At 37.5% G+C, this 23368-nt stretch overlaps 1 pseudogene; it reads left to right on the forward strand.

Moving 5' to 3' along the window:
• The first annotated feature begins 9213 nt into the window (after positions 1-9213).
• LOC101605462 lies at positions 9214-9768 on the forward strand (annotated as a pseudogene).
• Positions 9769-23368: the final 13600 nt, after the last annotated feature.

Raw genomic sequence — 23368 nt, forward strand, 5'->3', positions numbered from 1 at the left:
ATATGTGGATCCTAGGTACAGATGATTGGGCTTCTGGTGAGGATGAAAACACTTAGTAGCAGAGGCCAGTAAGTTAAAAAGGAGACATAAAGGGAAGAGAAAGGAAGGGAGGAGGGTACTTAATAGGTTGATATTGTATATAAGTAAGTACAATGATTAAGATGGGGAGGTAATATGATGGAGAATGGAATTTCAAAGGGAAAAGTGTAGGGGGGGAGGGAAGGATATTTTTTTATAATCATGGAAAATGTTAATAAAAATTAAAAAATAAAAAATAAAGTAAGTAAAATAAAATTTTGGCTAAAATTGAGACATAAGGTATGGTAATAGTGTTGGAAGTAAGGTTTCTAAAATAAACTCTCCAGTTAGTAATGATCAATACCAAAAGAAAACATTTTTTTTTCTTTTATTTTTAAGGGTCTCACTCTAGCCCAGAATTCACTATGTAGTCTCAGACTGGACTTAAACTCATACTGATCCCCCTACCTCAGACTCTCAAGTATTGAAATTAAAGGTGAGTGCCACCACACCTGGCAGGGAGCAAGAGAATGGGTGCAATGGGTTTCAAGCTGCTGCAAAATATTCACGTGCCATTTTGTACATCTGGTTTTATGTGGGTATTGGGGAATGGATCTCAGGTCATTAGGTTTTGCAGACAAGAAACTTAACCACTGAGCCATTCCTTAAGCCCTTAGGGAGTTCTTTATAAACTTATGATCACTATGGCAATCTGCTGAGGAGAGATTACAGACTTATTAATAGAGTATCCATGTTTTAGAGATTTTCCATTATGAGACTGGACTCTAAGATATCAAGCTACATACAAAGCAAAGTTATTAAGGGAAGAGTAACCTGAATTGTTTGGAACAATGATGGGATATTTTATAAAAAGTACTTGAGTTTACCTGGAAAAATGTGAGGTTTTGTTAATACCTAGATATTTTGATGGTATAATATCAAAATTTAGAATTGATTACTAATTTCTGATTACTTCTAAGCTTTAATATTATTAGTATAATATTATAAATATTAGTATTATTTTGATTACTTCTGAGCACTAATATTTAAAGTACATACTTATAAATTTAATGAGATCAAGTAGATTTTTTGTGAGCCAATATTTTTGAAGTTATAAATATCATCAATTAAGGAAAAATTACAGTTTATTCTGGAGGAGCATAGGTGGCCTAAGAATCCTGGACTCAAGTATATCAGAAGATATTGGGGTAACCAACTACTTTCATTGAATTTGAGACCTGCTACATGGGAGGGAATTCAAATTCATGACTGATACTGCAAGCCTAGTTAAAAACTTATGGTTAAGAAGATCATAAACCCTAGGGTAGAAGCTACCACTGTTGTTTGGCTAAATACATACATTATTCTCACCAAACTGCCCTCTAAACCATCATGTTCATTCCCATATATTAGTACTACTCTCCCTTTTGGTTAGGGAATTTTCTCTTTTCAGGTGGTAGTAACTACTAAAGATTCAAAACTTGTCAAAATGCTTAGAAGTGATAGCAGAGTAGAAAGCATTAAATATGGCATCTTTGTAACACCTTCAGATGCCTTTGCAGCAGAAGTAGTAGATAGAGTTTAAGAGCCATAAATGGAGAAGAGTGGTTTGGAATGCTGTTTTGCATTTGTAACCTCACAGTGGCTGTCATTTCCTCTGAGACCTGCATCATATTGTCATAGAGATATGAAAGTAGGAATATTTGCAAAGAAGGATTCTGTGGAAGGAGAGAAGGTGACCGACCAAAAGTTTTGTGGGGGGCTAGAGAGATGGCTTAGCAGTTAAGCGCTTGCCTGTGAAGCCTAAGGACCCCGGTTCAAGGCTCGGTTCCCCAAGTCCCACGTTAGCCAGATGCACAACGGGGTGCATGCATCTGGAGTTCGTTTGCAGAGGCTGGAAGCCCTGGCGCGCCCATTCTCTCTCTCTCCCTCTATCTGTCTTTCTCTCTGTGTCTGTCACTCTCAAATAAATAAATAAATAAAATTAAAAAAAAAAGTTTTGTGGGAAGTAATGTGTACATTTTTATTAACTCTTTTCACTTTAAATAGATAGATACATAATAGATGACAGATAGATCATTCACACATGCATTATATACATACATACAGACATTCAATCATACATACATACATTTTTTAAGAGAAAACAACTTTTTAATTTTTTTATTTATTCATTATTTTTTTAATAGTTTTCTATTCTGCAAGTACAGGCAGTTTGGTACCATTATTAGGCTCATCCGTGACCTATCCCCTCTCCATTGGCTCCTCCTTATTGAGGTATATGGGTCGTGCATTGTGCAGTTAGCCCACTGTTATTAGTATGATAAATGTCTCTGTATATCATGATCCAACATGTGGCTCTGACATTCTTTCCACCCCCTCTTCTGCAAAATTTCCCTGAGCCATGTTGGGATCATTTTTGGTCTGCTTCAGTGATGAGGTGTTGGGGGGCCTCTGAGGCTCTGGCTCTCTGATTTGGTAGGAGTTGATTTTTCTCTGTGTTGGTTTCCTTCCCCCTTGTACTGGTGTTCAGTTCATCAGGAAAACAGCACCCTGGCTTGTTTCTCCAATTGTTCTTAGTTTAAGCCGGGGCTCTTTTGAGGTATGATGAGATGGCTCTCTCCTTAGGATCTACATCTATGTGAAAAAGAGAAGCAGATTCTCCAATGGAGAGTAAGTTAGCACCAGGACAAACATACATACATTTTTAAAAAGAGAGTATCTGAGGTTATCATGCCCTTTCCAATGACAGAAGCCAGTCTGTTCAGAGGCTACTATTCACATGATCTATTCAGTCCACCTTAGTCTTACTGCAATGCAAGTTTGTAGCTCAAGTCACTTTCTGTCTGAGAAAATGAGATAGTCAATGGCATTAATATAGTGCAGAAGTGTTCCATATGGAAAAATCATCTGTACTCATAACCTGACTCTATCAATACTAAGATGTTGCTCTTTTGATATAAAATGTCTACAAAGGCTCATAGATGGAAGGCATAATATCCAGATGGTGGTGCCTTTAAGAAGTGACTGGCTCACAAGGGTTGCAGCAGTTTCATTAATAACATAAGACCTTGATGAAATTTTAGATGAACATGTCATTCATTATGAGTTGGGGCTGTTTGGAGAAAGATGGTAATGGAAAGCATGCCTTTGAAGAGTCCCTGACCCTTCCTCTCTCTTCCCATATCTCTCCACAACCCCATTCCCATTTTGAGCAGCTTTGTTCCCCATGTCTTTATCCCATGATATTTCTTCCTTGACACAGCCCTAAAAGCAATGGAGCCCATCATCCATGGGCTGAAACCCTAATCCCAAAGAAACCTTTTGTCCCTTAAGATGAATATTCTCCGATATTGTTACAATGACAAAATCCAACACCCCACATGGCTCATGTAAATGACTTGCACTCTTGGTAACTCAGTATACATGCATGTATATAGCATGGAATTTATAGTAATAGACACTTCTACAAATATTAGAAGAAAAACAGTACCTAGAATTTAGTTAGATATATGCCTGCCATGCAGTACATAAGAATATAATAAATATTTTCAATAGCTAATGTGATAGGAATCACAAAGCCAAGTGTTTTTATGTGGTTTATGAAATATGTTCAATCTATGTGACACAGTTCCCACTGCAAATAAATGCGAAATTTTTGTTACATTGTGCCATGTAATTTGGTAGTGAGATGCCATTTCCTGCAAAATAGCTAACCTGGACCTTAATGAAAAATTGATTGTGAAGGTAATCATTTCAGATGCTAATTCTGTCTGACTTCCTCTAAATTAGCATTTTTTCAAAATGTAGTTCTGTGAAACTCTAGTTTGACATAAAATAAACAAACAATAAAATAAATAAGTTTTCCTATTGAAAAGATTGGAAATTGCCCTTATAATATTCCTCTTTAATCTTTCATAGATATTCCATTTCCCATCCTCATCCCTCTTATCCTTTGGAACAGACTCCTGATTTTTTCTCTTCATTATTTTTTGTTTTTCTTTTATGCAAAGGTATAATTACAAAATCTGGCTTTAGTACTTTGTAACTTATTTCCTCTTAAGTCAGTAAAGAAATTTAAGGTGATCTGAAGTTTGAGAATATAGATATGGGTTTTTATTCTGTATTAATTTGGGAATTTGTAGCTTTTGCTAGTGAAAAATTTAATTTATGTTCTTTATAGCTATTTATACTACCATTATTGGATACACATAAAGAACTGCCTCTATTTAAATGCAGCTATACTATTGTTTCTCTTCAGATTGTATAAACCTTTCTTCTTTTAAATTCAGTTACTTAAAGGAGGGTAAATAATTTCTAATTGGTAAATGTTATGGAATTATATGTCCCCAGAAATCTGTGGGTTGAAGCTTTAAATATATTTAGGGATAGGACATCTAAATCAATAATTAAATGTTAAATAAAATCTAAAAATGGTAGGGCTCTGTGGTGGTTTGATTTGGGTGTCCCCCATAAACTAAGGTGTTCTGAATGCTAGGTTCCCAGCTGATGGAGATTTGGGAATTAATGCCTTCTGGAGGGAGTGTATTGTTGGGGGCTGGCTTATGGGTATTAAAGCCAGTTTCCCCATGCCAGTGTTTGGCACGCCCTCCTGTTGTTGTGGTCCACCTTATGTTGGCCAGGGGGTGATGTCCACAATCTGCTCATGCCATTGTTTATCCCTGCCATCATGGAGCTTTCCCTCAAGCCTGTAAGCCAAAATAAATCTCTTTTTCCCAGAAGCTGCTCTTGGTTGGGTGATTTCTACTAGCAACATGAACCTGACTGCAACAGTAAAGTGGTATTGTTGCTAGACACCTGACTGTGTGGCTTTGGCCTTTTGGAGATAATTTTCAAGAGGAATATGGAAGGATTTGAAACCTTGTCTAAGAGATGCCTTGAAGTGCTGTAAGTACAGCTGAATGGACTATTCTGGTCAGAGTTGAAAGACCTGAATGGACTAAAATCTAGGGACTGTGAGGTTTGGCTTATGATGGTGAGAAAGAGCTTTGCTTGGACTGGGCTAGCAGTTTGTGTGAGAAGCTCGCTTTTATGCCTCGGTCCTGAGAAGTTGTGCATGACTGTTTTGCATAGAAATGAACTGGTATGAGCAGAGGGATATGGCACAGAAAGAAAAATCTTTGGGAAAACTGATGCCTGTTCACCTGCAAATTGCTTGAGATATTACAACCATTGAGATTGGGCAGGCTGACCTGCACTGGGACAACAGGAAGAATGCAGATTCTTTTACAGGGACCTGAGTATTCAAGGAATGTCCTATTCTTCAAAGTCTGCTTTATTCCCCACCTGGATTAACAAATTGGCACCCTACCTGGTATTGTGAACTATAAAAAATGCAAGAGAGGGTCATTGGGTTTGCAACACAGTCTTGTGGGTCTTGTGTTTTGGAAATGGCCATGGGCAGTGTGAAACAGGTTTGTTGGATGCCTGCATGGATACCCCATGGGGCCATGAGGATGAACAGTGGAGTGCAGTGGACACCCAGTGGAGATGCCTGGACCACAAGATGGCTGCTAAGGAAAGTTGCCAGCCCAGATGAAGTTTTTCAGGACTGTGAGTAGCCTAGCTGGTGGGATGGAATTGTAATACCAGAAACTTGTTGCTGGTTAGTTATTGGACTTGGAGTTTTGTCACTGGCTAGAGTTGTTGGACTTGAAGCTACATAGTTTAATATTGCCTTGGTTGTTTTAAATTTTGTACTGGTCGAATATTTCTTTGCTATGCCCAGTTCTATCCTTTGTAGTGTGAATGTTTATTCTGTGCCATTATGGGTTTGGGGGGAATTTTTGGGGTATTATATCTCAGTTAAAAGATCTTGGATTATGGATATGTTTGAACATCATTAAGACTGATAAAAACTATGGGGACTTTCAAAGATGGATGGAATACATTGCATTTTACATCATGGATGGTTAACAGTTTATGGGGCAAGTAGCAGAATGTGGTGGTTTGAATCAGGTGTCACCGATAAACTTAAGAGTTCTGAATTCCAGGTTCCCAGATGATAGAGATTTGGGAATAATGCTTCCTGGAGGCAGTGTATCACTGGGGGATGGCTTATGGGTGTTATAGCCAGTTTCCCCTTGCCAGTGTTTGGCAAGGTTGATTTTTTGGGGGGTACCTATTTTACTGACATAAAAGCTCAGCAGCATGGTATTATGAACTTGAATGATAATGGGGAACATGGTATAAGTGTTATGTGGCTGGTTTCTGGCTCCTGGTATATATTTTAAATAGTTACCATTATGTTCTTGCCCTACTCACTCATATTTTGGTCACAACATACCATGGGTTAGAAGAATTTTCTGAAGAAAAATGTCTATGTCTCCCTGAACAAGTTGCTTTCCATCTTAAAACATCCCAAACCCAGTGATACTCATTACTCTCTGGCAATTTAAAAGCATTCTCCCAAATTGTTGCACCCCAACACTTCTGACCTCGCATCTTCTGAATGTGTCTAATGATGATCTTGTGGGCTAATGTCATCCTACACCTGCATCAAGGTACTATCCTAGGGCAACTGACACAAAAGCCCTTTCCATACAAATGCACTATTATTCCACTGGAGAACTAAAATTATTCTACACAGAGAAAATTTACTATAGTGTATTACTCATGCAAGTATTTGAAGACTGAAAACTCCATTAGAGAACTCACATTTCAAGATTATCACAGGAAGTTTCTTTAAAGCTGGAGGAAAAACACTAGATGTTGTTCTCAGAACCCTGAAGAAAGTCTTATGGAATTGAAACTTAGCTCCAAGACAAGGTGGCATTTTCTAACCTCTGTCCTTCAAGCAGACATCTGACAGGTGCTACATGCCTTGGTTATATAATTCTATCAACATCGAGGGACACTTTGAAACTTTTTATGGAGCCTTCTCTCTAGCTTCTGTACCTTATATTTTTTTCTATAGCAATTGTCATATCTCACTATTATAATTTATAACAAACATTCTCTACTTAGGTAAATGCAAATTTAAACTACTCCCATTTGACCTTCATCCCCATCCACTAGCAAAATTCCGTTAAGTACTGAGTCATGCCAATGTTCACAATGTAGACTATCCTTAGTGTATTTATCTCACTCAGCCTCAGAATGTATTCAGCACAGAGAGCTACCTGTTTTTAATGGAAATAATCTACTTTGTGAGTTTCTTGGGTATCTATTGAAATATGATCTCATATAACCCAGTCTAGCTTAGAATTTGGTACTTAATACAGGATGACCTTGGAATATCTTATCAAATTGGCAGTGCAGGATACAAATGGAAGGACAAATTAGCCTGAACAATTTGAGTGTCTGAAGCATCTTGATCTTGATATTACTGGCATCGTAGGTAAGAAAGTGTTTGCTGTGGGTGGCTGATGCAGACCATATGATATTTAACAAAATTCATGGCTATTGGATGTTAGGAACTCATGTCCTCATTTGGAAAAGTTGTCTACACACACTAGCAAATATTCATCCTTTTAGAAGCAAAAATTACCCTTAGTGGACAGCCAATAACTGTTGAAAGAAGTTACAAATGAATTCTAAAAGTGAATTATGGAAACTATACTCATTATTATTTCATTAATTAGTTCATTCTTTATTTGGTTAATGCTTACTGACCATGTAATACTTGTCAAGCACTGGACATCTTAGAAATCAAAGAACAGGATAAATTATTCCAGAAAGATTCAAAAGAAGTAGTACCCTATTTTCTGATTACATACATAAGATATATTATGAAACTATATTTTCTTTTGTAAATTTACAGTTGAGGGGACAGGTAGACATGGAGTATCTGCTCACATATCAGAATCTCCTTTATATAAATAACCAACAAATGCTTAAGCTACGTACTTACATCATTTTGATTTATTTTATTAGAAAATAGACTTTTAGATATTTAATTTTTTTAAAGATAGCATTTTAATACTTTATATTAAATGATCCACTTTAATTACACATGAGCCCTACATATAGGATTTGGTGAAAATTCAAAAAGTTTAATAAATGTACATATATGTCAATGAATTGAATGTGTAGGGATATAGAAATGAATGAAAAATTTTAGACCTTATAAACAAAGAATAATAAATATATGGGATTTTGAGTGGAAATAGTGTACCCAATTCAACATAGATGTTTTTCCTGACCTTATAGAATAGATACCCACAATGAGCATTTAAAGGGAGTAACTAAGGCAGTAGCAATTTGTTATACACTACCATGATCATCATCCAATCCATTTCTCAAATGCCTAATTGCAGCAAGTACTGGGCTGAATATAGTGTGAAGCAAGCTAAACACTGATGCACCTGTCTGCCTTCTGAAGCACATTATAATAAGCAAATGTACTATGGTACTTTCACCATATAAGCTCAACTGATGTGAATTTTGTCTTTAATCCATAATATATAACACTTTAGGTCCACACAACTAATGTCTGTGCACCTTTTCAATTTCTCTGTAAGACCATCTGAAAGGTTGCTGAGAGGTTATGATGTAAACTGAAAACTTACAAGTGCATTATGCACACCAGCTGGTCTCTGGGATTACTTACTAGGATTTCTCTTACTAAGCAAACATGTGTTTGGCTTCAGGGCTAAATACATTTTCATTTGCAAATGCTGAACAACAAGCAACCATTTCCTTTAGAAAACTAAAAGTTGGCTCCTGAGTTATGTACAAATAAATGACTGTTTACTGATGGCTGACAAATACATACTGAAAATTTGCTAATATGAAGATGGCTGCCAAACATTGTCAGGTGTGACTAGACAATGTAGGTGGCTTGGGTGTGTGTGACCAACTGTTTCAAGCCAAATGGTGCTTCATATGTTTGCAATGTAAATAAAATTGTTCTGAAAATATTTTAATTTAATTGACAATATCAGAGTTACCTATTTATGTTAAAAACTTACATTAAAACTAAATAAAATAAAAACTAGAAAAGATACGCAGTATGTAATTCACTAAAAATTATTTTATCTAGTATATTCTCCATTTTAAACTGAGCTGTGTTTTCCCAAAATTTTGTTTAAACCTTGGGCCTGATTGGTAATTGGAGATAGTGATTTTTTTTTTTTTTTTTTTTTTTTTTGCAAAGCTCTTGAGATCACCTGAGTCACAAAGGTGAAAGTATAACCCAATAAGATTTATCAAATGAAGGGATCGCAGAGAGGCATGCGCGCAGAAAGTCTGATGAGAACCAAAAGAAAAGGTGGCCATCTTCCTGCCAAAGGAAGAAAGAAACCTGAGGGAAGAAAGCAACCCATATCTGTACCTAGATCTTATACTTTCCAGTCTCCAGGATTACAGAAACATACATTTCCAGGGGTGGCAATTGGAGGCCCTGCGGCCAAGACAATAGCTGAAGGCAACGCAGGACAGGATAGTGGGAAGGCCAAAGCTAAGACAGAGAGCTGGAGTACAGTTTCCTATGGGCCACATCCCCAGACACTTGAAGACAGATACCACAAGCCACGGACGGGTAGGTGCCACTGCTGCTGTGTGTAGTGCTGCCATTCTGGAGTACCTCACTACTGAAGTGCTGGAGTTGGCAGGTAATGTGTCCAAGGATCAAAGTAAAGTGTATGACCCCACATCACTTGCAGCTTGCAGTCTGTGGTGATGAAGAGTTAGATTCTCTTTTCAAGGCTGCCATAGCTGGGGGGTGGTGTGATCCTTCATATCCACAAATCTCTGATTGGAAAGAAGGGACAACAGAAAACTGCTTAGGAGACCTATATTCATGAACCCACTTCCTGCCTGTTATTATACTTCCCAGTAGAGATGGGTGGGATTTCTGAAAACAGTTCAGTGGAAAAGCACAGAAAATTACTATTGACACAATAAAAGAATGATTTGTATGCTCTTAGACTTAAAATTTTACAAAGTACTTTTCCTGTGGTGACAGTTGTGTGTGATTGGCCAGGTTTCTCCCTTGTGATTTACATAAAAATAGAACTGATAAACCATGTTTTACAAAATTAAAAAAAAAAAAAATTGCATTGCTTTAGTCACCAAGTCTGTGATATTTTGTTAGGGTATTCTAGCAAATGAATACATTGTCCAACTTTAAATACACTATACTAAATTACATTTGATAACATTATTTTAGATTTCAAGTGAAGAAATAAAGTCAATGAATGTGAACATGAAGTCACAGAGACAACTGGAGGCAAAAATAAATCCCTTGATAGACCAGCTATGGACCAAATGTGGTGGTACATGCCTAGAATTCTATCTAAGGAGGCAGATACAAGAGGATTGATGCAAATTTGATGCTAAAATGGGATACACAGTTGCATCCAAGGCCAGCCTGGAATATATAGCAAAAACCCCATCTTAAAACAAACCAAATAAACAACACACAAGCTATATAATAAATCAGCCTGTGCTAATTGCTTTACTCCTTTCTCTGACCATATACCTGAAAAGAAACAACTTATTAGAAAAATGTTTATTTTATCTCACCCCTTTAGAAGATAAAGCCTGTCATGACTTGCAGGAGTGTGAGGCACTTGGTCACATTCCATCTGTAGTCAGGAAGCTGAGAACGTACAGGAAGTGGTCCCAGGCTATAAAAACTCAATGTTCTCTTCCAGTGACCAATCTCGTCCAGCAACTTCCCATCTCCTAAAAGTTTGACAACCTTCCCATACAGTACCATGAGCTAAGGTTTCAAATGCATGGGCCTGTGGGAGATGAAAAATATAAAGAAGACAATGAAAAAAATACTGGATATATTTGAAATATCTTTAAAGTGCTCATATTTCATGAAGTTTTTCATCAAAATAATCATGTTGGGCTGGAGATATCTCAGAAGTTAAGGCTTTTGCTTGCAAAGCTCAACAACATGGGTTCAGTTCCCCAGTTCCCACATAAATGCAGATACATAAGTGGCCCATGCATCTGGAGTTCGTTGGCAGAGGCTGTGGGTACTAGCATACCCATTCTTTCTGCCTGTCTCACTCCTCTCTATTGCTCTCTGCTTGCAAATAAATAAATAAATATTAGAAATAATCTTATTTCAAATAAATCCATTATTATTTCTTTGTGGGTACAGGAGAACCAAACCTGGGTTGTTAGGCTTTACAGGCAAATGCCTTAACTGCTTAGACATCTTATTATGGATTGATTAAGTTAGTTTTTAAAATTCCTAATTATTTCATAAATATTTATTAGTTACATTTTAAATTGACTTGCAAGATGTGAAACACTTAAGAGTCTAGGGGGTCCTTCACTTAGATACATTTATGTATGTACATATGCATGTGACACCATAAAACAACATTTACAGGGGCTATTAAGAGACGAAGTCCTTACACTTACAATACAGACAGCACTGACATTCTTGTTACAGTGAGGAGTCCGTGTGTCACTATGTTAGTTAGACATTGAGGCTACCAAATTGTGTTATATTTCTTTTCTGAATTACCTTTTTTCTCATAATACACAATATTCTAACAGAAAAATATTAGAAAGATGATGCAAGATTTAACTTTGCTGTTTACAATTTATGCTATTATATTTAGACTCTGATAAATAAATATTCTAAATGTTTTTTAAAAAAGTGTCAACTTGACAACTTTTACAGTCTAAAATACACTATTTTTTCAATTCAAACTTTACTAAGGCCCAATCACTATTCCTCAGAAAGTGAATAATTTCTCCATTTAATTCTGATTTTATCTACAGAGACTTGGACAAATATGCATTGAGCTGAATAATGCTTAATAGAAATTTTCATTTGGATCACCTACTGCAAAGTACATCGTTTAAAAGATGTGGAGTCTTTATAAAACAGCTCTAGGGCTGGAGAGATGGCTTAGCGGTTGAGCGCCTGCCTGTGAAGGCTAAGGACCCCGGTTCAAGGCTTGATTCCCCAGGACCCATGTTAGCCAGATGCACAAGGGGGCGCATGCATCTGGAGTTCGTTTGCAGTGGCTGGAAGCCCTGGCATGTCCACCCCCACCCCCTGCCTCTTTCTCTCTGTCTGTCACTCTCAAATAAATAAATAAAACTTAAAAAAAATAAAATAAAAATAAAATAAAACAGCTCTACTGACTGGTCCAATCTACTGCTATCAGAGATTGAAGACTTGACTCCTACGTGGGTCATAGAAGAGAAGTGCACACACATTTCTCTACACCTACACTAGGTGGTTTCAGTTTAGTGATGCAGCAATAACTAAAGTGGACCTTACATCTCACTGGATGGGAGAAAACTTATCTCTGAAGATTAACACATTTTGGATACTTCCACTCTTCTGGACTCTCTCAAAAAGAAATTCATCTGTAGGATTTGAGCTTCAAACCCTTTCTGTTGGACTAAAGGCAAGCAATGGATCATTACCTACACATAGCTCCTCCTTGTCACAATGTTTAACTTCCTATACACCAAGGAAAGGACAGTATTCAGTGGTGTTTCGAAAATGCAATGCATTATAGCAGAGAAAAGGTAAAAGGCGTCCCACTTGGAGGTTATTACAATTGTCTTCCTTTGTTTTCAAGCGCTTCTACTGTTTTTGCCCAGAGTACAGTGGATAGAGCAGCACTGTTAAACCTGAGGACTTGTATTCCCTTTGAAATTTTGCATGAGGAAGAAAAAGTGTCTAAATTTGGTGTATTTTAGTCTCTTCATTATAGCAACTTAGATGTTAGCAAAAATACCAGTCCACCCAAGCATGAAGAAACCAAAATAATTGGCTTATACAAGTTTATTGGTTAATATAAAAGAATAATGATGTTTCTCCATCCTATGATGATATTTAAGATCTCATCATAGGTTACCTCTGTTTTGTTGTAATAACATTGTATACAATTTAAAATAAAATCACAAATTTGGGCTAAAGTGATGCCTCAGCAGTTAAGATTTTGCCTGCAAAGCCTAAGGACCCACAGGTACATTTATTTCTCAGCACTCATGTAAAGCCAGATGCACAAGATGGTTGCATGCATCTGGAATTTGTTTGCAGTGGTTGGAGGCCCTGGCATGTACATCCTCTCTCTCTCTTTCTCTCTTTCTCAATAAATAAATTAAATATTATTTTAAAAAATCACAAATGTAAGAATATATTGTTTTACCATTCACAAGGTACAATATTTTATTATGTATATCTATTAATACAAATTTATGTGGATGTATTTCTTTCATAACAAATTTTAACAATATAAAATAGCTAGACAAAATTTTTTATATAGGAAATTACTACATCATAGAGAGAATCTGCTTATTCATGTTAAATATTTTGTTTATTTTTATTTATTTATTTGAGAGTGACAGACAGAGAGAGAAAGAGTCAGATAGGTAGAAAGAGAGTGGGCATGCCAGTGCCTCCAGCTACTGCAAAACAAACTCCAGATGCATGTGCCACCTTGTGCATCTGGCTTACATGGGTTCTGGGGAATCAAGCCTCAAGCCAGGGTCCTTAGGCTTCACAGGCAAGATCTTAACCACTAAGCCATCTCTCCAGCCCTTATTCATGTTAATGTTCATCAACAACCAATACAACCATTCTTGGCACCTGCCTATGGTACTTCTTTCATCACAAATAGAAGCTTTTCAGGTAGTAATGCTAATTTTACTAAAATTTTGCGTAGTGGTATATTTTCACATGACATTGAAAATGTATATGGGAGTGTTTTTTGTGATTATATTTGTAAATATTTATTTTAGAACAATTTGGTGCAAATCATGTTGCCTTGTGTAGGATAGGGTATGATTAAATTGGCTGTGTTCTAAAAATGCATAATGTCATTTATCTCCTGAACTCTCTCTATACTGATTTGCATTCTATTGTTCTTACTGTTAGCTGACACCTATAGTAATCTAATCATATCCCTCTAGTTTTGTTCTATTTCTTCTCTTACCTTCTCATAATTACTCCTTTTGTACCTCTAGTCCATGTTCTCTGTATCTCTAACACATAGAGGTACCAACTCCACAACCCCCAAGTCTTGTCATGTTAAAGATTAATGAGCAGACTATACCCAGAGGCTTTGGAAAGGTTATGCATAATTGTAAGTGAGTATTTTATGCAATGCTGGAGATATGCAAACTGTTTTAAAAAAGAGCAATGAAACTCATGAAATCCATGCCAATGGTTATATCTCAGGAAAAGGGGTCTCCTTCAAAAAAGGAAATTAACATGCAAACTTAAAACTAATATAAAATGATGTTCTTTGTTTTACTCACAGAGCACACATGTAAACATCCATAAGAAATAAGGTTCAGTCATTTGCACCCATACTATTTGAAGCCCATGCTATCACTGAATTTTAATTTTACCATTATTATTTATTTAAAAAAACAGTTTGATTATTTACAGCAAAAGCAATTTATGATTTAAAATAACCTAGTTAAATATTGCTATTAGAAAAATTAAATGGCATTCAGAAAATGAATATATAACTTCCACTTGAAATTTTATAGCTCCCTATGAAAAGAAGTACGCTCCTTGTAAAAATAACACTTCTGGAGAGTTTCAGTTACACAATTATTGTAAAATATAAGATGAACATCTGGCCATCCCAGGACCGTGGGGATGGCATTAGGATTATAGTAATTAAAAGAAATCCAGCCAGTGTTTTACTAATTAGAGAGTGTTACTAGGGTTAACACTTACATGTTTAAAAGTCAGAGAGCTGTTATCTAATTGGAGGTTCTATTCCTCAAAATGCCTCAAAATAAGGGAATATATTTAAATTAACTTTTCTAAAAAAAAAAAAAGAATATTGATCTCTAAATGTGTGGAAAATTCATTTTTTTTTAATAAAAAAGAGATTACTCACCCACAAAGTTAATTTATTTTCTTCAAAAGCACTGGGCTAGGGAGATGATTCAGTTGGTAAAATGTGAAGTTCTGAGTTTGGAGCCTCGGCATCCACATAAATGCAGATGCATGTTGCAGCCCATTTGTAATCCCTGCATTCAGGAGGTAGAAGACAGGAAAATACTTTGCATACTTTCAGTTCAAACCTGCACACAGCCTTGCACCCAAACACAAGCACACACATATAATAACACTGTATTATTTATGCTCCAAGAACATCCCCTCTCTGTTCATCCATACTGTTTAATCATTGGCTTCATCTAACGACTTTTCAGTCACTTTCTAATATAAAAGGAAAACACACACACATTCAAGTTTATGAACGTTCTACATAAATCCCATTTTATAGCAAAAATCCTTGAAACACTTCTCATTTTTCTTCTGGAATACAGTGCTATCTGATCACTTCTATGTTCACTCCAACCAGGTTCCCTCAAGTCGTTTGGACTAACTGGTTGGCTAGAGTCAAGGTTACCACAAATATCTTAAGTCCAATATCCAACCTCAGTGATCCTTTTCCTTGACCTGCCTTCATTGTTTGATAATTTCTCATGTGATTCCCAGATAGCCAAGAGAGTATCATACTTACATCATGTCATCCTCCCAGCTAGCTTTTTATCTTCTAAGCCTTTCATTCTATGTAGGGATTTCCCAAGACAGTGCTTGACCAATTCCCTTGTTCTATCAAAGCCTACTCAGTGAATGAATTCAGTCTTAGAAATTCAAGCATCAATTAATATTTATGACTGACATGTTCTGGGCTTCTACTCTTGATCAGAAATCTGTGTTCTTCATCACATGACAAAGTCCAGTGCACTTATGTGGACCATTAGGTATTCACAACCAATAGGTGGTATCTGACTCTTGTAGGTCAAAACACTAAGAGCTTGTGTGGGACATTCCCCACCCCCAGTTCTTCAACACTCGATGACAATGAAGGCCTCAGTTGACACAGTGAAATCTTGAGACTGAACCAGGATTTCTGTGTCAAGTTCTTGAAATGGAGCTACCCTGAGGAAAGTGTTTGGACATATAGTAGACGAATAAGCAAGAATTTACATGTATATTTTTAGTACTGGGCCAGCAAAATTGCCCTATAAAATTACTAACAATATTCAAAGCTTTATTGGCCATATGGTATGTATTTCAAGTGCTCAGATCTGCCACTGGAGTAAAGTACAATCATACACAAAATGTAAATGAATAAGTGTGATTGTTATTTAATAAAATCTACAAAATTAGTGACAAGTTATAATTGCCTTATGGCCCCATTTTCACTGACCAATGTTTTCAGCCAACAAACATTGAGGTTTCCTTACCATCATTTATAGCCTTATCTATAGTGATTGATTCAAATTTCAAATTTATTTTTCCATGACAACCTCCAAAAACATAGGAGTCAGAGAAAATCTGAATGGGTAGTTAGATGTGCTTCTTATTAACCTACTTGAGTTGTTTTTGTTTTGTTTTGTTCCCTTTCTTAGTCACTTCCAGATTTCAAATTACAAATACTATTGTGAACTTCTTTTTGTTTAGAGAAACATAAACTGATTTTATTTTCTGTTCATAGTTATACAATATTACCATGCATGTGTATTTTTCAGCTACTTAGATTAAAGGTTCAGGTTTGAGTAAAAAAATTTTGGAGAAAAAAATGTATTCCAAACATACAAGGGAATATTTTGTACTAAGCTTTTGAATTATGGAGAAATATCAGAGCACTTCAGGTTGGTTTGGGACAAGCCTCTCTACCCAAGGGACAAAGAGTTGTGAGTGATCAGCAGTGTGTGTGTGCCTGTGTGTGTGTAAGAGAGAGAGAGAGAGAGAGAAACCAGAACTGTAACAATTCTATTAGCAAAGACTCATAGAATTACCCCCCATAACAAATAAATGGGTTAACTTTTGTTTTAGTGGGACAAGAATACCTGAGAGAAACCAAGATTCCAGGAGTAAACTTTATTGTGGATCATGGCTACAGAGGGCCCAGGCAATCATACCCAGGAAGACATGGTGGTAGGCTCAGCCCAGGGTAGCTGAAGCTAGAGGAAGAAACTGTTCAGGAATCATAGAGCAGCTGGAATAGGGGCTGGCTAAGCACCATCAAAGGGCCATGCCTGGTGATCTACATCATCCAGCAAGACCCCACTTCTAAAGTTGCCACAGAGCAGTTTGCCCCTAAAAATACACCACAAGCCAAGAGATGAACATTCCAAACACTGGCCTGGGTGTAGCATTCCAGATTCAAACCATAACAACCATTTGCCTATCCAGTAATAGTTTATGTTCTATACTCATGATAAGAGTGACAGACGCTGTGTGTGTTGGCACTTACCTTTAATCTCAGCAGTTGGGAGGTAGTGGCAGGAGGGTCTCCTAGAGCTTGAGGCCACTCTGAGACTAAATTCCAGGTCAGCCTGGGCTAGAGCAAGAACCTTCCTTAAAAAACAAAAAGCAAACAAAAATAAATAAATAAATAAATAAAATAAAATAAAATAAAATAAAATAAAAATAACAATAAAAAAATAGAATAGTGGAATTGGAACCTAATAATGATTAAAACTGAGTTTTTTGAAGGTAAATACAGACCAGAACAGAGAGAACAAGTTCCTTCCCATGCTATTGGGAAGTAGGCTAAGCGATTCAAAGAATGCATGTTCCTCATTCCCAGTAAATCAGAGCCCACTTACCAAAGGCAAGCCACTCTGCAGGGCTACCAAGACCAACTCAGTTCAGACAAAACCCTGGACACTAGCCACCATGAGGAGAAACATTGTGTGCAGTTTGTAAACATAATCTCTCTTCAAGCATATTAAGTCCAAAGCAAGAGTACTCCAACTTTTCAAATCCACGTTTGATGATTTGAATGTGAATGTATGTCCCCCAAAGACTCAAGTGTTTTCTTCAGGTTGGAACTTGGGCCTCCAGCTACCTGACTAGAGGAGCTGTGACTGGGGGCAGATCCTGGAACCCAGGTCAAAGGTGCGCTCAGGGTGTTGGGCTCTGAAAGTCCCAGGCGTGAGGCCTAGTGGAACTTCCTGGGCCTAGCTAAAGTTTGGCGACCTGTCTCTGGCCAGCTATGACTCAGCAAGATGCCTAATGGCTTCTGCCCTGCTACCTCCGCGTGACAATTGTAATTACCATTTCAATAGTTAAAGTTTACTATTGGCCCTTACCTCTGCCCCCATTCTAAAATCCCCACCTTCATCCCCAACATGATATAGGCAACTGCTCAGAGTAATAAAGTGAGTTGTTTCTGCGAGTTACTGCATTGAAAAGACTCCTGATTCAGTGTGGTTTTTCTCCAGTGGCCAGGAGAGGTTTCTGGGTCGTCCGACGTTCATCATCCTCCTTCAACCCCTAGGGAGGAACCAGCAGGCCTGGTCCTTCCCTCGGCACTACCTCACCGGGAAGGAGCCCTGCACTCAGGGCATATTTGATTCCAGCCCAAAGGTATAAGAGAGCAGTCTGTGCTCTGATCTGCTTGTGTCTGCTGGCGTTGGTGTTTTGCTTACTGCAATCATCTCCCTCTGCTTGGATCAATGGAAGTAATCAGCTTCTTCCACAATTGATGGAACTTCCCCTGGATCTACAAACTAAATAAACCCTATCTCCTTTAAACTGTGTCTGGATGGATAACCATTCCAGCTGTGTGGAACTGTCTACAACACCATGCTGATTCAATAAATAATATCTGTAAATCCCAACTAAAACTATATTGATTTTAGGCTATAGTAAATCTTGATACCCAGTTTCTCAGGTCATCCCTCATTAATGACTGTTCTACCAGTGAGGTAGGAAGAATTCTAAATGTAAACTTGCCTGATGTTTCACAAGATTGAAGGCTACATGTGCAATGGCTTTGAGTTTCAAAACTGGAACTCTGATCAATTCAGATTTATTTTGAAGACCTTAGCAGATACTAGTAAGTATTCCTGATGGCACCTCAGCATTTCAAATTGACTATTGAAATAGGAACACTTTGCTTTTATTTTATTTTGTTTTGTTTTTATCATAGTAGGGTCTTGTTGAAGCTCAGGCTAACCTGGAATTCACCATGTAGTCTCAGCGTGGACTTGAACTCATAGTGATCCTCGCACCTCTGCTTCTCTAGTACTAGGATTAAAGGCATGCACTACCGTGAGAAGACAGATTATTCAGAAAAAAAGTAATTTTAACTTATACCTAAATTTGAAGAAATTACATTAATAAATTATATGCCTTAATTTTAATTACTTATTAAATGATGTGACTACCATGATCTTTTAAAATTTAATTTAATTTTTTATTTATTAGTTTTGTACTCAGTGAATACAGTCAAGTGGGTACCATTGTTAGGCTAGCCCATGTCCTACCCCCTCCCCCTGGCCCCTCCTTGTTGAGGTATATGGGTCATGCATTGTGGAGTTAGCCCACAGTTATGGGTAGGAGAAAATGTCTATGTATATCATGACCCAACGTGTGGCTCTAACATTCTTTCCGCCCCCTCTTCTGCAAAATTTCCCTGAGCCATGTTGGGTTCATTTTGGGTCTGCTTCAGTGATGAGGTGTTGGGAGCCTCTGTGTCTCTGGCTCTCTGATTTGGTAGAAGTTGATTGTTCTCTGTATTGATCTCCAAATTATATATAATAGAGGTAAGCAAAAACAAAACAAACAACAACAACAAAAAGTATTAAAATCTAAGTTTCACAGGTCTGTTCTCATATTCTGATTTGACTGTTCAGTCAGCAACTGTCTACTCAGAGCTACAGCAACAGTTTCCTCAGAGCTGAGAAAGAGTGAAATGACCAGCTGGCTGCAAAAAGCCAGTATTCCTGTCCACAGTAAAACTTTTCTAAACCCCCACCCAAACTAGCATTAGACAGAAAACAATTCTAACCTAATTTATCATATGCTCATTTTGACATGAACATTAGAACTGACATTAATTAACCTCAACCATTAGGTACTTCTCCCTCTATAATGACAGATCTCTCAGTTCTTATTACAGTGTTTTCCTCTATATAAACACCACCTATACTAACTGACTTGTTTATTACTTTACTATATATTTAAATTTAAATGGGTCCAAAATTTGTCTGGTTGAAATATTGCAGATGGATAGAGAATGTGACTGGTTTTGTCCGGGGAGAAGGTAGAACTGTCATTGATATGATTGCTCGCACCAGAGAGGCTTATTGGAGCTGAGGCTCTGAGGTTTTATGGTTTTACCTATTCCCCCATTGCACATATTGAATTCATTAGCACATAGATTTAGAAGCCTGGTTAATCATCAAACATAATGTGCGGATGCACTGTGGTCAAGTAAATTTAGTTGCCAGAAGTTTCTCTTAACTCAGAAATTATTTATTAAGTGGTAATACTACCTTGCTTCTTTCAAATGAGAAAGTCAATATGTATTTTTTGAAACATTAGAGCACTTTCTAACCTCATGATCCTAAAATTATTCAAGCACAAATTACAAAGTATATTAGGTCGAGCCAATTTAAATCAATAAGAAAAGGTTCACAAAATATTCTTACTACTTTTTTATTTGATGCAAGTGTCTTATTTTTTTGATGAGATAAAGTTTACTGAAGTATTCTCTTAAGTTGATAAATCAAAACCTCATGATTATGTACTTAAACCTTTTATTTGCCTCACATTCAGCCAGCATTTGCTGGGTACTGCTAGTTGCAAGTGTCAGTATCTAATATTTTGATTCAAGAATGAAACAAATGTCACCCCTGTCTTCAGAAAGTTGACAATTCACTCTTCTAGCTCCTTTTAGTAGAAAAACAATATTCAAATAATTAACCAGAAAGAAATAAATGATTACAAACCAATGAATGGCTAGAGCATGGCTCTCAAAAGATAAATGACAAGGAACATATTATGAAAATAAGTTGTATTGAAATATGAATGGAAAAAAATCACTTAAAAAAGGAAAAAATTAGAATAATTTTAATGTAAAAAGGTAAAAATAACTTCTAAAATATTAACATAGGAGATATTAATATTTAAAAATTTGTTCTACAAATTCTCTCAGAAAATAAAATGGAAAAAGACCCAGACTATTGAAGGGATTGGTCATTTGGTGCACAGGCTGTTGGCTGCTTACTGTTTTAGTGTAGTGTGACATCAGGGCAGAGCACTCATCAGGAGAGCAGTGTCTTCTTTTCTCATGACAGTGATATCAGAAGCACATGTCACAACACCTGAGCTTTGTGGCTTTCTCTTTTGCAAATTGGGAGGAAGGAGAGGAGAGACTCCTCAAAAGCAAGGTAAGAGTCAGAGATTTTAAAAAAAAGCAGGAAGGAAAACAAGAATATAGGGAGTAGATGGGTCTTGGGGGTCAGGGAGAAATGAGGATGGCAAGAATTTCACAAAACTAATGACAGCATGAATCAGTACCTTAGAAACTACCCTTCTAGATAACATTCCGCAAGATAAAACCCTCAATAAGTGTGAAGTAGTATCCAAACAGAAGAGCGCTATAGAAGGAGGAGAAGGCTTAACCCTGAAACCATGGGCTTTGGATTGTAAATCATAGGGCCAGAATTGGGTTGCCCCCCATGGGAAGCTATTGGTCAGGGAGACATGAGGTTCCCAAAATAATGCAGGCCATTGCCAAAACACTCAGTTACCTGCTGAAAAGACCCTATTGCTGAAGACACCATACCCTGTGGTCACAGGACATCAAGAGACCATGCTGGAACTGAAAAGTAAATCTGGCTAGCTGGAAAGTGCTGTTGGTGCTGCTAGGGGATAACTATTGCATGAATAAGAAGGAGATACTACAAATAACAAAGTCAACCAGGCAGGCAAGAAGAACATACCCATGTAATAGGAGGACACAGCCTATGTGGGTAACTAACTGTTCTCAGATTGGACAGGAGATCTAATAAGTGTGGGTGGGGGAGGGATGCACACTTCCTACTAGGAATCAAGTCAGATTCCCATGGATGAGAAACCAATAGACTACAGAGAGAACCTCCATTCCTCTTTGGCTAAGAAGAGTGGGCATATACATCAAAAATGTCTCTCAAATAATGATGCTTATCCCTTTTAATCCACTCCGCTTTCACCTCTGTTGGAGAATCTGATTTTTTTTTCTGATGAAAATATTTATTTTTTAATTTTAATTTATTAGTTTTCTTTTCAGCAAATACAGGCAGTTTGGTACCATTGCTTAGGCTTATCTATGATCTACCCCCTCCCATTGGACCCTTCTTGCTGATGTAAATGGGTCCTGCATTGTGGAGTTAGCCCACAGTTATTGGTACAATAAATGTCTCTGCATATCATGACCCAACATGTGACTCTGACATTCTTTCCGCCCCCTCCTCTGCAAAATTTCCCTGAGCCATGTTGGGTTCATTTTTGGTCTGCTTCAGTGCTGAGGTGTTGGGGGCCTCTGAGGCTCTGGCTCTCTGATTTGGTGGGAGTTGATTTTTCTCTGTGTTGGTCTCCTTCCCCTTTGTGCTGGTATCTGGTTCACAGGAAAACATCACCCTTGCTTGTTTTGCCAATTGTCCTTAGTTTCAGTTGGGCCCCTTTTGAGGTATGTTGGGGCAGCAGTCTCCTTAGGATCTGCATCTATCTGAAAAAGAGAAGCAGATTCTCCAACAGACAGTAAGTTAGCACCCAGAAAATTGAGATAACACTTACTTTTTTGATAGAGAGTTCGATTGGTGTAGGCCCTCTTGTACCCCATGATTGATGGTAGCTTGATATTGGAGAGTGGGCTTATGTTTGGGTATGGTTCTGACTTGTTTCCCAGCTCCAGCTATGGGTCTCATACCAGTGAGGGGATCAGTTAGCCAAATCAAGAGCAGTTGGTTCCCCACCATGGCTGTGTGCCACTATTATTTTACAGAAGGCAGTGAATGTTAGGGAGATCCAGAAAACATAAATACAAGAAAAGATATCTGACTACCTAGATTATATGGGTCACATTTACCACACCTGCCCAGGGCTCAGCTGTCACTGCAAAAGAAGTAGGATCAGGAGTACTATTCTCACTGCTAGCCGGAAAACAAGTTCCAGAGAAATGATGACAGACACTGTGATCATGCAAATCTCATCAAAACAGAGATTGAGAGGCTACAGGCTCAGGGAACATTGTGAAAGAAAATGACCATATCTGTAATTTAAGGTGCTGGTTTGACTTGGATCTTAAAAGCATCTCCAAAGACTTAGATGCGAAAGCCCTAGTTGCCAGCCCATGACACTATTGGTAGGTAGCAGAACCTCAAAGTTATGGGGTATAATGGAAATACTTTAGGTCATTAAGCATGCTTGGACTCTGGCTCACCAAATCTCCCTCTTTACCTTCTTGCCACATGCCCCCTACAGTAATGTGCTATGCTGCTATAAGCTACCAAGCTACAATGGACTAACAGCGCTGAAACAGAAACTCAGAGCCACAGGAAACATTTCACTTTCTGTTGCTCTGCCACATTTACAAAGAACAGACTAATACAGGTGGCCCCTCCTTAGGTAGTTCTGTTGTATCCCGCACAT

Source organism: Jaculus jaculus, chromosome 3 (genome assembly GCF_020740685.1).
Source record: "Jaculus jaculus isolate mJacJac1 chromosome 3, mJacJac1.mat.Y.cur, whole genome shotgun sequence".
Classification (NCBI taxonomy): domain Eukaryota; kingdom Metazoa; phylum Chordata; class Mammalia; order Rodentia; family Dipodidae; genus Jaculus; species Jaculus jaculus.